Below are 13,311 nucleotides of genomic sequence, written 5' to 3'. Positions count from 1 at the left end.
AGATAGATGGACAGACCAAGAGAGTCAACCAGATTTTGGAGGACATGTTGAGAGCATGTGCGCTAGATTATGGATCTAGCTGGGACGACAATTTGCCATATGCAGAGTTTTCTTATAACAACAGTTATCAAACCAGTTTGAAGATGGCCCCTTTTGAAGCTTGGAAGGAGGTGTAGAACACCGTTGTTATGGGACGAAGTTGGAGACCGTCAGTTGTTTGGACCAGATTTGATTAAGGAGTCTGAGCAGAAAGTGAAGTTGATTCGTGATAGGCTCAAGGTAGCCCAGTCCAGGGAGAAGAGTTATGCTGATTCTAAACGCAAGGAGACAGTTCACGAAATCGGAGACAGAGTGTATCTTCGAGTATCACCACTACGAGGAGTGAAGCGCTTTGGAGTTAAAGGAAAGTTAGCGCCTCGTTTTATTGGACCATACAGAGTGTTGGAACGTATGGGAGAAGTTGCCTAGAAGCTGGAATTGCCCGAAGGATTGTCTGAAGTACATGATGTATTTCACGTTTCGCAGTTGAAGAAGTGCCACGCAGAGATGGCCAAAATACCGCTGAGAGATACTGTGCCACTGGAAGCGATTCAGTTGGAAAGTGATTTGACCTATGAGGAGAAGCCAGTTAAGATTCTCGAGTATGCCAGCCGAGTTACCCGCAGCAAGGTTATCAAGTTTTGCAAAGTTCAGTGGAGTCACCACACCGAAGATGAGGCCACCTGGGAGCGAGAGGAAGATCTACGGAAAAACCACTCCCACCTGTTTTCTAGCCAACCCGAATCTCGAGGTCGAGATTCATCTTATGGGGGGTAGGTTTGTAACATCCCAAATTTTCAATTTGGAATGTTATACATAGATCATCATTTGCATATCATGTTTTGTTGCATTTTGACAAATCCTCGATAAATCCTAAGCAACTCAAGGACCCTCGGAGAGAGTTGGGGATTTTCTCAAATTTTCTTATTTGATTTTTCAAACGAGGATTGGGATTTTAATTATTTTTCTCTCCGGAAAAATATTTCATTTAAAAATAAACGAGAGGCGAAAATATGACTTCTCCAAAAATATTGAAATACTGGAGGAAAAATGTTAAAATCATTATTTGGAATTTATTGAATTTTATTTGCAATTTTTATTGCATTTAAAAATATGCATGTTTTCAAAATATTTATTTTTGAATTTAAAATGTTCACCCTATTCTAGAATTTCTAACTAGACGGGGAAAATTTATTTCATATTTTTATGATTTTTATTTATTTTTCTACGCAATATTTTCCGCGGAACATATTTAAAAAAAACGCGCCGGCTCGGCCGAGCCCGCCCCGTCGCCTTCCTCCTCCCGCACGCCGACGCGCCGCCGGTGTCCGCCGCCCGCACGCCTCCCGAGCCCGACCCCTTCCCCCAAGCCTCCTAGCACCCCTTGCTATATATACCCCCCCTCCGTTTTCGCCGCCACCATCGCCGGAGGAGCCGCCGCCGCCGCCCGCCGCCGCCGTTTGCCTCGCCCCTCGCCGCCGGGAGCGCCGGAGCCCCGCCCCCTCGCCCGCCGGAGCCGCCGCCCGAGCCCCGCTGCCCCCGCCGCCGACCCCGACCGCCGGAGCCCCTCGCCGGAGCGAGCCCGTCGAGGTACTGCCGTTCGTGTTGACCGGTTTTTCTGAAAAAAAACCTTTTGTTTAAAAAAAAACCCTAGATCGGTTTTTATTCGGTTTTCTTATTTCACGAGCGTTCACCGAACCATTCGTTTTAACAAACGCGTTCGTCGGTTTTTCTCTGTTAACGAACGTCCGTTATTTAACCGTTCGTCCGTTTTTCTTTTTCGACGGATTTTCTCGTTATTTTCTCAGATTCGATTTCTGATCGAAACTTCGAATCTGTTTAACTTCTCGCTCGTTTATCGGAATCAGGTGATTCAAGCGCCTAGAGTTTCGTCTCGAAATTCTCTTTCCGTTTAACCTACTCAAACAAGTTTTTGCTATAGTAAAATTTGACCTAGATCCAGATTAGCAAACAAAGTTTCTTTCTTTCACCGTTTGATTTCCGTTGCTTCTTTCGAGTTGATTCTTTTTGCAAACCGGAGTTCTTAAGTTGAACTTTTCTGGTTGGATCTTTCTTTTGAAGTTTTACCTGTGCATTAGTTGAGTACTGATTGTATGCTTGTTTGTTTGCGATAGAGTACCCGGAGTGTGCCGCTTGTTACTTCGACTCGCTAGGTTTTGCGGATCATCAGCAAGGCAAGTAACACTTTGATCATACCCCGTTCATACCCAGTTTTATTGCATTAGATCTATCTCCTCAAACACATTGCATGATTAGGTCTAATTAAACTGTGGGTATTGGGAAGTAGTTGAGGTAGTACCTATTACCTGTTCTTTTATCAAACCCTTGGGAGTTACTTCTATGTTGCTTTTATTATTGCCATGCTATGCTCGTAGACGTTGATTGGGTTTGAGAGATATTCATGACAGATGTGAGTGTTTAATAATGGTTCAACTTAAGGTGGCAACTAAAACTCACATCTGGGTGGATTGAGGCACCTGGAGAACCCAGTGTTGTCTGTATGTATAAGGTCCGCCACCCAGGCTCAAAGGGATCATAAGATTATTCATGCTAGAAACTTCCGTGTGCAGCCGCAAGCTATTATGGGCTCTAGCATAGCTGAGTAGGTTACAGGATCTCTTGAAGAGGTGGACTAGCAGATGTAGGGGAAAGTAGGTGTACCGGTCCATCCAGAGTAGAGAGTGACTGTTTCTGAAAGACTGTGTCTCGGTCATCCGTTTCTCAAACATCATGTAGTGCGAGAATCAAGCGGAGGCGATCGAGTCTTGTGGGAAAAGTGCACAAACCTCTGCAGAGTGTACAAACTGATCATGATTAGCCGTGTCCCCGGTTATGGACAACTTGAGTATCTAGTACCTGGATTATCATTTGAATCTCATCACCGTGATACTTATAATTAATTTTGTTGGGTTAATGATGTTACTTAATTGGGATTGAGTTGGAGGTACCTTCTCAATGTTTCAACCACCATGATAGTTAAATAAAATTTATTCCTTTGTAGTAGGATAAAATTGGCTTTTCGCAAAACTGTAACCATAGAGCTTTCCACCAGCCATATATGCATATAGTATAGCCTTATCATTGTTCATTGCTCTCTATGTGTTGCTTTGCCAGCATATTCTATGTGCTGACCCGTTTTCGGGCTGCAACGTTTCATGTTGCAGACTTTTCAGACGACGAGTAAGGTGCCTTAGATCGTGGTCTTATACTCAGTGATGCCGCTGGAGTTGATGGACTCACTTATCTTCCAAGTCTTCCGCTGTTATCGTTATTAGATGGCCTTAAGCCATGTTTATTATACTTAATCTCTTCGGAGATATTCGATGTAATAAGTGTGTGATTGCTACTCTGTTATAAATCCTCCATTTGTACTGTGCGTGTCAGCATTACTGATTCAGGGATGACACTGGTGCACAGCAGCACAGGCCATTTGAGCTCTGGTCGCTACATCGGGGTGCCGTGTCGGTGTCGGGGTCGGGGTTGCGGGTCAGGCTCGGGGTCGGGGTGTCGGGGTCGGGGTCGGGGTCGGGGTGCCGTGTCGGTGTCCGGGTCGGGGTGTCGGGTCAGGCTCGGGGTCGGGGTCTCGGGGTCGGGGTGCCGGGTCGGGGTCGGGGTGTCGGGTCGGGGTGCCGGGTCAGGGTCGGGGTGCCGTGTCGGTGTCGGGGTCGGGGTGTCGGGTCAGGCTCGGGGTCGGGGTCTCGGGGTCGGGGTGTCGGGTCGGGGTGCCGTCTCGGGGTCGGGGTGTCGGGTCGGGGTGCCGGGTCAGGGTCGGGGTGCTGTGTCGGTGTCGGGGTAAGGGTGGGTGTGGTGTCAGGGTGTCGTGTCGGTGTCGGGGTCGGGGTCTCGGGGTCGGGGTGCCGGGTCGGGGTGCCGTGTCGGTGTCGGGGTCGGGGTGTCGGGTCAGGCTCGGGGTCGGGGTGTCGGGGTCGGGGTCGGGGTCGGGGTGCCGGGTCGGAGTCGGGGTGCCGTGTCGGTGTCGGGGTCGGGGTGTCGGGTCAGGCTCGGGGTCGGGGTGTCGGGGTCGGGGTGTCGGGGTCGGGGTCTAGGGGTCGGGGTGTCGTGTCGGGGTGCCGGGTCGGGGTCGGGGTGCCGTGCCGGGTCGGGGTTTTTTCCTCTGTTTTCCTTTTCTTCTTCTTCCTATTCTTCCTTTTCTTCCTCTTCTTCTTTTTTCTTCTCCTCCTCCTCCTCTTCTTCTTCCTTTCCTTTTTCCTCTTCTTCTTCTCCTCCTCTCCTCTTTTTTCTTCTTCTTCTTCTTCTTCTTCTTCTTCTTCCTCTTCTTCTTTTTTCTTCTCCTCCTCCTCTTCTTCTTCTTCCTTTCCTTTTTCCTCTTCTTCTTCTCCTCCTCTCCTCTTTTTCTCTTCTTCTTCTTCTTTCCTCAAACTAAACTAAACCTAAAACTAAAACTAAACTAAAACTAAACCTAAAACTACAACTAAAACTAAATCTAAATCTAAACTAAAACTAAAACTAAAAAGGAAAAAAAAGAACAAAACAGAAAAAAGGGGGGCTCACCTGGGGCGCACGGCTGGTGGAGGAGGAGGCGGCCTGGGGCGGCGGGGGGCCGGGCCCGGGGCGGCGGGGGGCCGGGGCGGGGCGGTGGAGGAGGCGGCCTGGGGCGGCGGGGGACCGGGCCCGGGGCGGCGGTGGGGCGCGGGGCGGCGTGGGGCCGGGGCGCAAGGGGGGCCGGGGCGGCGGGGGGCCGGGGCGCGGGGGCGATGGGGCGGTGGGGCGGCGGGGAGCCGGGGCGGTGGGGCGACGGGGCGGCGGCGCGCGGCGGGCGGCGGCGGCGGGGGCGGGGTGGGAGGAGAGAACGGCCGGCGAGGAGAGAAAGTGAGTAACGGGCGGGGGGGTATGGGCCGTTAGGTAGTGCCCTCTTTGCCGTCCGCCCCTCTTTGCCGTCCGCTTTTTTGCCTCTTTGCCGTCTGCTAGCGGACGGCAAAGAGGTGGCCCGTTAAGTTTTTCCCAAACGGGCGGGGGGTGGGGGCCACCTCACTCTTTGCCGTCCGCCAGCGGACGGCAAAGAGCTCGCAGATGGCAAAGAGCTTCTTTGCCGTCTGCCCTTTCTTTGCCGTCTGCTTTTGGGTAGCTGATGGCAAAGAGCTTCTTTGCCATCAGCTAGCAGACGGCAAAGAGCTGGCAGATGGCAAATTAGCTGATTCCAGTAGTGACGCCGGCATGACGGTCAAACGAGTGCACTCAAATCATCTCCCTCCTTGTCAATAATGATTCCACGGATTTAAAAGGCCGGCAACAATTGAAGCTCATCTTTTTTCGCATGAGTTAGTGATACGTCTCCAACGTATCTATAATTTTTGATTGCTCCATGCTATATTATCTCCTGTTTTGGACATTATTGGGCTTTATTATTCACTTTTATATTATTTTTGGGACTAACCTATTAACCGGAGGCCCAACCCAGAATTGTTGTTTTTTTGCCTATTTCAGAGTTTCGCAGAAAAAGAATATCAAACAGAGTCCAAACGGAATGAAACCTTCGGGAACATGATTTTCGCAACGAACATGATCCAGAGGACTTGGAACCTACGTCAAGAAATCAAGAAGGAAGCCATGAGGTAGGGGGCGCGCCTACCCCCTGGGCGCGCCCTCCACCCTCGTGGGCCCCATGTTGCTCCACCGACGTACTCCTTCCTCCTATATATACCTATGTACCCCCAAACGATTAGATACGGAGCCAAAAACCTAATTCCACCACCGCAACCTTCTGTACCCACGAGATCCCATCTTGGGGCCTGTTCCGGAGCTCCGCCGGAGGGGGCATCAATCACGGAGGGCCTCTACATCAACACCATAGGCTCTCCGATGAAGTGTGAGTAGTTTACCTCAGACCTTCGGGTCCATAGTTATTAGCTAGATGGATTCTTCTCTCTTTTTGGATCTCAATACAATGTTCTCCCCCTCTCTCGTGGAGATCTATTCGATGTAATCTTCTTTTGCGGTGTGTTTGTTGAGATCGATGAATTGTGGGTTATGATCAAGTTTATCTATGAACACTATTTGAGTCTTCTCTGAATTATTTTATGTATGATTGCTTATCTTTTCAAGTCTCTTCGAATTATCAGCTTGGTTTGGCCTACTAGATTGATATTTCTTGCAATGGGAGAAGTGCTTAGCTTTGGGTTCAATCTTGCGGTGTCCTTTCCCTGTGACAGTAGGGGCAGCAAGGCACGTATTGTATTGTTGCCATCGAGGATAACAAGATGTTTTTTTATCATATTGCATGAATTTATCCCTCTACATCATGTCATCTTGCTTAAAGCGTTACTCTGTTCTTATGAACTTAATACTCTAGATGCATGCTGGATAGCGGTCGATGTGTGGAGTAATAGTAGTAGATGTAGGCAGGAGTCGGTCTACTTGTCTTGGACGTGATGCCTATATACATGATCATACCTAGATATTCCCATAACTATGCTCAATTTTTTCAATTGCTCAACAGTAATTTGTTCACCCACCGTAAAATACTTATGCTCTTGAGAGAAGCCACTAGTTAAACCTATCGCCCCCGGGTCTATTTTCCATCATATTAATCTTCCAACACTTAGTTATTTCCGTTGCTTTTATTTACTTTGCATCTTTATCACAAAAATACCAAAAATATTATCCTATCATATCTATCAGATCTCACTCTCGTAAGTGACCGTGTAGGGATTGACAACCCCTTATCGCGTTGGTTGCCAGGATTTATTTGTTAGTGTAGGTGCGAGGGACTTGCGTGTAGCCTCCTACTGGATTGATACCTTGGTTCTCAAAAACTGAGGGAAATACTTACGCTACTTTGCTGCATCACCCTTTCCTCTTGAAGGGAAAACCAATGCAGTGCTCAGGAGGTAGCAAGAAGGATTTCTGGCGCCGTTGCCGGGGAGGCTTACGCAAGCTCAAGTCAAGATTTGGACTCCCGACAACGAGCCATTTCTGGCGCCGTTGCTAGGGAGGTCTACGCAAAAATCAACATACCACCCATCACAAACCATTATCTCCCGCATTACATTATTTGCCATGTGCCTCTCGTTTTCCTCTCCCCCACTTCACCCTTGCCGTTTTATTCACCCTTCTTCCATTCGTCCTTTTGTTTGCTTGTGTTACCATGTACCTTCTTTTTGCTTGCATCTTCGCTTGCTAAAAGTTTATGGATCCTCATCCGCTCGCCAATCTTTTTAAGAGATCCAATTATGTTGAACCAATTCCTAGTGATTTGGATGCACTAGATTATCTTTATAAGGTTTTGCTTGAAATCCGTGAATCTGAAAATTGTGATGAAGTGCTTTATGAAGTGATTCACGATAGATCTTTGAATAAAAAGCATGATTGCAATTATTTTATTATAAATTCTATTGATGTAAATTATGCTAATAATATGCAAAACCCTAAGCTTGGGGATGCTAGTTTTGCTATGTCCACTACCTGTTGCAATAATCATGATTGGGGAGATTCTTCTTATGATCTTGAAAATTTATTTAAGCCCCATGATGAATATAAGATTGATAATAGTGTTTGCAATAATATTGAAAGTGGGTTTGGAAGAGTGTCAACTTTAGATCCCACATATTTGGATAATATTCAATCTTATGAAATTTTTGATAAAAGTGGGCTTGGAGAAATCATGACTTTAGTTAATGATAATCCCACTATTTTGGAAGAGTGTCAACTTTGCATGCATGTGGATCGTGTTGAGAATATGTTATGTGATAGCTATATTGTTGAATTTTCTTATGATCCTACATGTAATTATTATGAGAGAGGAAAATATGGTTATAGAAATTTTCATGTTACTAAATTACCTCTCGTTATGTTGAGATTGCTATTGTTCCTTTCCGCTTCCTTGCATATGCTAGTTTTTGCTTGCTATGATAATTTGTTTTTCTATAAGATGCCTATGCATAGGAAGTATGTTAGACTTAGATGTGTTGGTCACGTGTTTTATGATGCTCTCTTTGTGCTTCAATTCTTGTCTTTCATGTGAGCATCATTAAAATTATCAATGCCTAGCTAAAAGGCTTTAAAGAAAAGCACTTGTTGGGAGACAACCCAACATTTTTCCTTGCAGTTATTCAATAAATTTTTGTTCTAGCCTCTGGTTAGATGTGTTTTTATGTTTTAATTAGTGTTTGAGCCAAGTTAAACCTATAGGATCTTCTTGGATGATAGTTATTTGATCTTGCAGAAAATTCCAGAAACTTTCTGTTCGCGAAAATAATTGTTAAAAATCACCAGAACGTGATAAAATATTGATTCCAGTTGCTGCTGATCAATAAACAAATTGTCTAGGTCGTCCTATTTTGGCTGATTTTTTGGAGTTCCAGAAGTTTGCGTTACTTACAGATTACTACAGACTGTTCTGTTTTTGACAGATTCTGTTTTTCGTGTGTTGTTTGCTTATTTTGATGAATCTATGGCTAGTAAAAGAGTTTATAAACCATAGAGAAGTTGGAATACAGTAGGTTTAACACCAATATAAATAAAGAATGAGTTCATTACAGTACCTTGAAGTGGTCTTCTGTTTTCTTTCGCTAACGGAGCTCACGAGATTTTCTGCTAAGTTTTGTGTTGTGAAGTTTTCAAGTTTTGGGTGAAAGATTTGATGGATTATGGAACAAGGAGTGGCAAGAGCCTAAGCTTGGGGATACCCATGTCACCCCCAAGATAATCTAAGGACACCATAAAGCCAAAGCTTGGGGATGCCCCGGAAGGCATCCCCTCTTTCGTCTACTTGCATCGGTAACTTTACTTGGAGCTCTATTTTTATTCACCACATGATATGTGTTTTGCTTGGAGCGTCTTGTATGATTTGAGTCTTTGTTTTTTAGTTTACCACAATCATCCTTGCTGTACACACCTTTTTGAGAGAGACACACATGATTCGGAAATTATTAGAATACTCTATGTGCTTCACTTATATCTTTTGAGCTATATAGTTTTGCTCTAGTGCTTCACTTATATCTTTTAGAGCACGGTGGTGGATTTGTTTTATAGAAACTATTGATCTCTCATGCTTCACTTATATTATTTTGAGAGTCTTAAAATAGCATGGCAATTTGCTTTAATTAATATCATGAGAAATTTGATGCTTGATAATTGTTTTGAGATATAAAGGTGGTAATATCATAGTTGTGCTAGTTGAGTAATTGTGGAATTGAAAAATACATGCGTTGGAGTTTGTGATTCCCGTAGCATGCACGTATGGTGAACAGTTATGTAACAAAGTCGGAGCATGAAGTATTTGTTGATTGTCTTCCTTTGTGTGGCGGTCGGGATCGCGCGATGGTTAACTCCTACCAACCCTTCCCCTAGGAGCATGCGTAGTACTACTTTGCTTCGAGGGCTAATAAATTTTTGCAATAAGTATATGAGTTCTTTATGACTAATGTGAGTCCATGGATTATACGCACACTTACCTTTCCGCAATTTTCTAGCCTCTTAGGTACCGCACCTTGAGAGTTGGTGCAAACTTCGCCGGTGCATCCAAACCCCGTGATATGATACGCTCTATCACACATAAACCTCCTTATATCTTCCTCAAAACAGCCACCATACCTACCTATTATGGCATTTCCATAGCCATTCCGAGATATATTGCCATGCAACTTTCCACCATCCCGTTTATCATGACACGTTCATCATTGTCATATTGCTTTGCATGGTCATGTAGTTGACATTGTATTTGTGGCAAAGCCACCGTTCATAATTTTTTCATACATGTCGCCCGTGATTCATTGCATATCTCGGTACACCGCCGGAGGCATTCATATAGAGACATACTTTGTTCTAAGTATTGAGTTGTAATTCATGAGTTGTAAGTAAATAAAAGTGTGATGATCATCATTATTAGAGCATTGTCCCATGTGAGGAAAGGATGATGGAGACTATGATTCCCCCACAAGTCGGGATGAGACTCCGGACTAAAAAGAAGAGGCCATAAAAAAAGAGAAAAGGCCCAAAAAAATGATAGAAAAAGAGAGAAGGGACAATGTTACTATCCTTTTACCACACTTGTGCTTCAAAGTAGCACTGTGATCTTCATAATAGAGAGTCTTTCATTTTTTCACTTTCATATACTAGTGGGAAATTTCATTATAGAACTTGGCTTGTATATTCCAATGACGGACTTCCTCAAATGCCCGAGGTCTTCTTGAGCAAGCAAGTTGGATGCACACCCACTTAGTTTCTTTTTTAGCGTTCATACACTTATAGCTCTAGTGCATCCGTTGCATGGCAATCCCTACTCCTCGCATTAACATCAATTGATGGGCATCTCCATAGCCCATTGATTAGCCTCGTTGATGTGAGACTTTCTCATTATTTGTCTTCCCACATAACCCCTACCATTATACCTTATTCCACCATAGTGCTATATCCATGGCTTGCGCTCATGTATTGCGTAAGAGTTGAAAAGGCTGAAGCGCGTTAAAAGTATTAACCAATTGCTTGGCTAAAACCGGGGTCGTACATGATATGAATATTTTGTGTGGGGAAGATGGAGCATAGCCAGACTATATGATTTTGTAGGGATAACTTGCTTTGGCTATGTTATTTTGATAAGACATAATTGCTTAGTTAGTATGCTTGAAATATTATTGGTTTTATGTCAACATTAAACTTTTATCTTGAATCATATCAAATCTGAACATTCATGACACAATAAGAAGAATTACATTGAAATTATGCCAAGTAGCATTCCACATCAAAAATTCTGTTTTTATCATTTACCTACTCGAGGACGAGCAGGAATTAAGCTTGGGGATGCTTGATACGTCTCCAACGTATCTATAATTTTTGATTGCTCCATGCTATATTATCTTCTGTTTTGGACATTATTGGGCTTTATTATTCACTTTTATATTATTTTTGGGACTAACCTATTAACCGGAGGTCCAGCCCAGAATTGCTGTTTTTTGCCTATTTCAGAGTTTCGCAGAAAAAGAATATCAAATGGAGTCCAAATGGAATGAAACCTTCGGGAACATGATTTTTGGAATGAACATGATCCAGAGGACTTGGACCCTATGTCAAGAAATCAAGCAGGAAGCCACGAGGTAGGGGGGCGCGCCTACCCCCTGGGCGCGCCCTCCACCCTCGTGGGCCCCATGTTGCTCCACCGACGTACTCCTTCCTCCTATATATACCTATGTACCCCCAAACGATTAGATACGGAGCCAAAAACCTAATTCCACCACCGCAACCTTCTGTACCCACGAGATCCCATCTTGGGGCCTGTTCCGGAGCTCCGCCGGAGGGGGCATCAATCACGGAGGGCCTCTACATCAACACCATAGGCTCTCCGATGAAGTGTGAGTAGTTTACCTCAGACCTTCGGGTCCATAGTTATTAGCTAGATGGCTTCTTCTCTCTTTTTGGATCTCAATACAATGTTCTCCCCCTCTCTCGTGGAGATCTATTCGATGTGATCTTCTTTTGTGGTGTGTTTGTTGAGACAAATGAATTGTGGGTTTATGATCAAGTTTGTCTATGAACAATATTTGAATCTTCTCTGAATTATTTTATGTATGATTGGTTATCTTTGCAAGTCTCTTCGAATTATCAGTTTGGTTTGGCCTACTAGATTGATCTTTCTTGCAATGGGAGAAGTGCTTAGCTTTGGGTTCAATCTTGCGGTGTCCTTTCCGAGTGACAGTAGGGGCAGCAAGGCACGTATTGTATTGTTGCCATCGAGGATAACAAGATGGTTTTTTTTTATCATATTGCATGAATTTATCCCTCTACATCATGTCATCTTGCTTAAAGCGTTACTCTGTTCTTATGAACTTAATACTCTAGATGCATGCTGGATAGCGGTCGATGTATGGAGTAATAGTAGTAGATGCAGGCAGGAGTCGGTTTACTTGTATCGGACGTGATGCCTATATACATGATCATACCTAGATATTCTCATAACTATGCTCAATTCTGTCAATTGCTCAACAGTAATTTATTCACCCACCGTAAAATACTTATGCTCTTGAGAGAAGCCACTAGTGAAACCTATCGCCCCCGGGTCTATTTTCCATCATATTAATCTTCCAACACTTAGTTATTTCCGTTGCTTTTATTTTACTTTGCATTTTTATCAGAAAAATACCAAAAATATTATCCTATCATATCTATCAGATCTCACTGTCGTAAGTGACCGTGTAGGGATTGACAACCCCTTATCGCGTTGGTTGCGAGGATTTATTTGTTTGTGTAGGTGCGAGGGACTTGCGTGTAGCCTCCTACTGGATTGATACCTTGGTTCTCAAAAACAAAGGGAAATACTTACGCTACTTTCCTGCATCACCCTTTCCTCTTCAAGGGAAAACCAACGCAGTGCTCAAGAGGTAGCAGTTAGCTGCCTTAATTATGGCCGGCTGCATGCAGGCAGTCAGAATCGCTCGCAGCCAGTACGCGGAGTAGCATGCAATGAGTCGCAGCTGAGGGCATTAGTTGATGAACTTTAGCTGGGAGATAAGGCATTTGCAAACATTTTCGCTGGCAGTTTCTTCAGATTCGCATGGCATTTTCTTCAGAGCAGCTTGTCAGTTTCTTCAGATTAGGCATTTTTATTCGAAAAACTGCCACTTCAGATCTTGCGTCACAACTAAAACTGCCAGGAGTGCATTAGTAGGCTAGCTAGTGATCGATCAGTAACTTGTAAACACTGAGCGAACAGAAATAAGGAACTGTTAATGCATCTCAATGATTCACAGATCATATACAAATATGTAGCTCCAAAAGCAAAGATCTAGAAAAAACATATGTTCTTCCTACTAACATGGATGCTTCTCTTGGCCAACATTCAGTACAGACTGAAAGACAAATTTGTTTGTGAAGTCTACAATTCCTCTTGCAAACGTAAGTGGTTTCACAAACAGCTAGAACCATGAGAATGAACCACACATGATGGAGGAACATCCACTACAATATGATTTGGTCTCCCCTCGATGACACGACGAGACTATTTTCGGAATACAAACTTTAACTTAGGAAAAATGATGCCCATTGTATAATCAGACCAAAGCAATGAAGCACCTAGTGTTGGCCAATAAATAGTACAATACTACTTTTCTGCAGTCCATGAAGTGACTATCCAATCTTTCTGTGTCTATTTTCAAATGGCACTGCATGCAGTGACTATACTATTCTCTTGTGCAGTTCAACCAAAATTGCGGTCACTTTGTGTGTTTGCCAAATAGCAACGGGCAGACATCTCTGTCTGCACAAATATCAAGCAGCTAGTAAACATATACCCCACCTTGT

This window comes from Aegilops tauschii, chromosome 2, assembly GCF_002575655.3.
Source record: "Aegilops tauschii subsp. strangulata cultivar AL8/78 chromosome 2, Aet v6.0, whole genome shotgun sequence".
NCBI lineage: Eukaryota > Viridiplantae > Streptophyta > Magnoliopsida > Poales > Poaceae > Aegilops > Aegilops tauschii.
The sequence above is the reverse complement of the archived record's forward strand: the minus strand, read 5'-3'. Positions refer to the sequence as shown.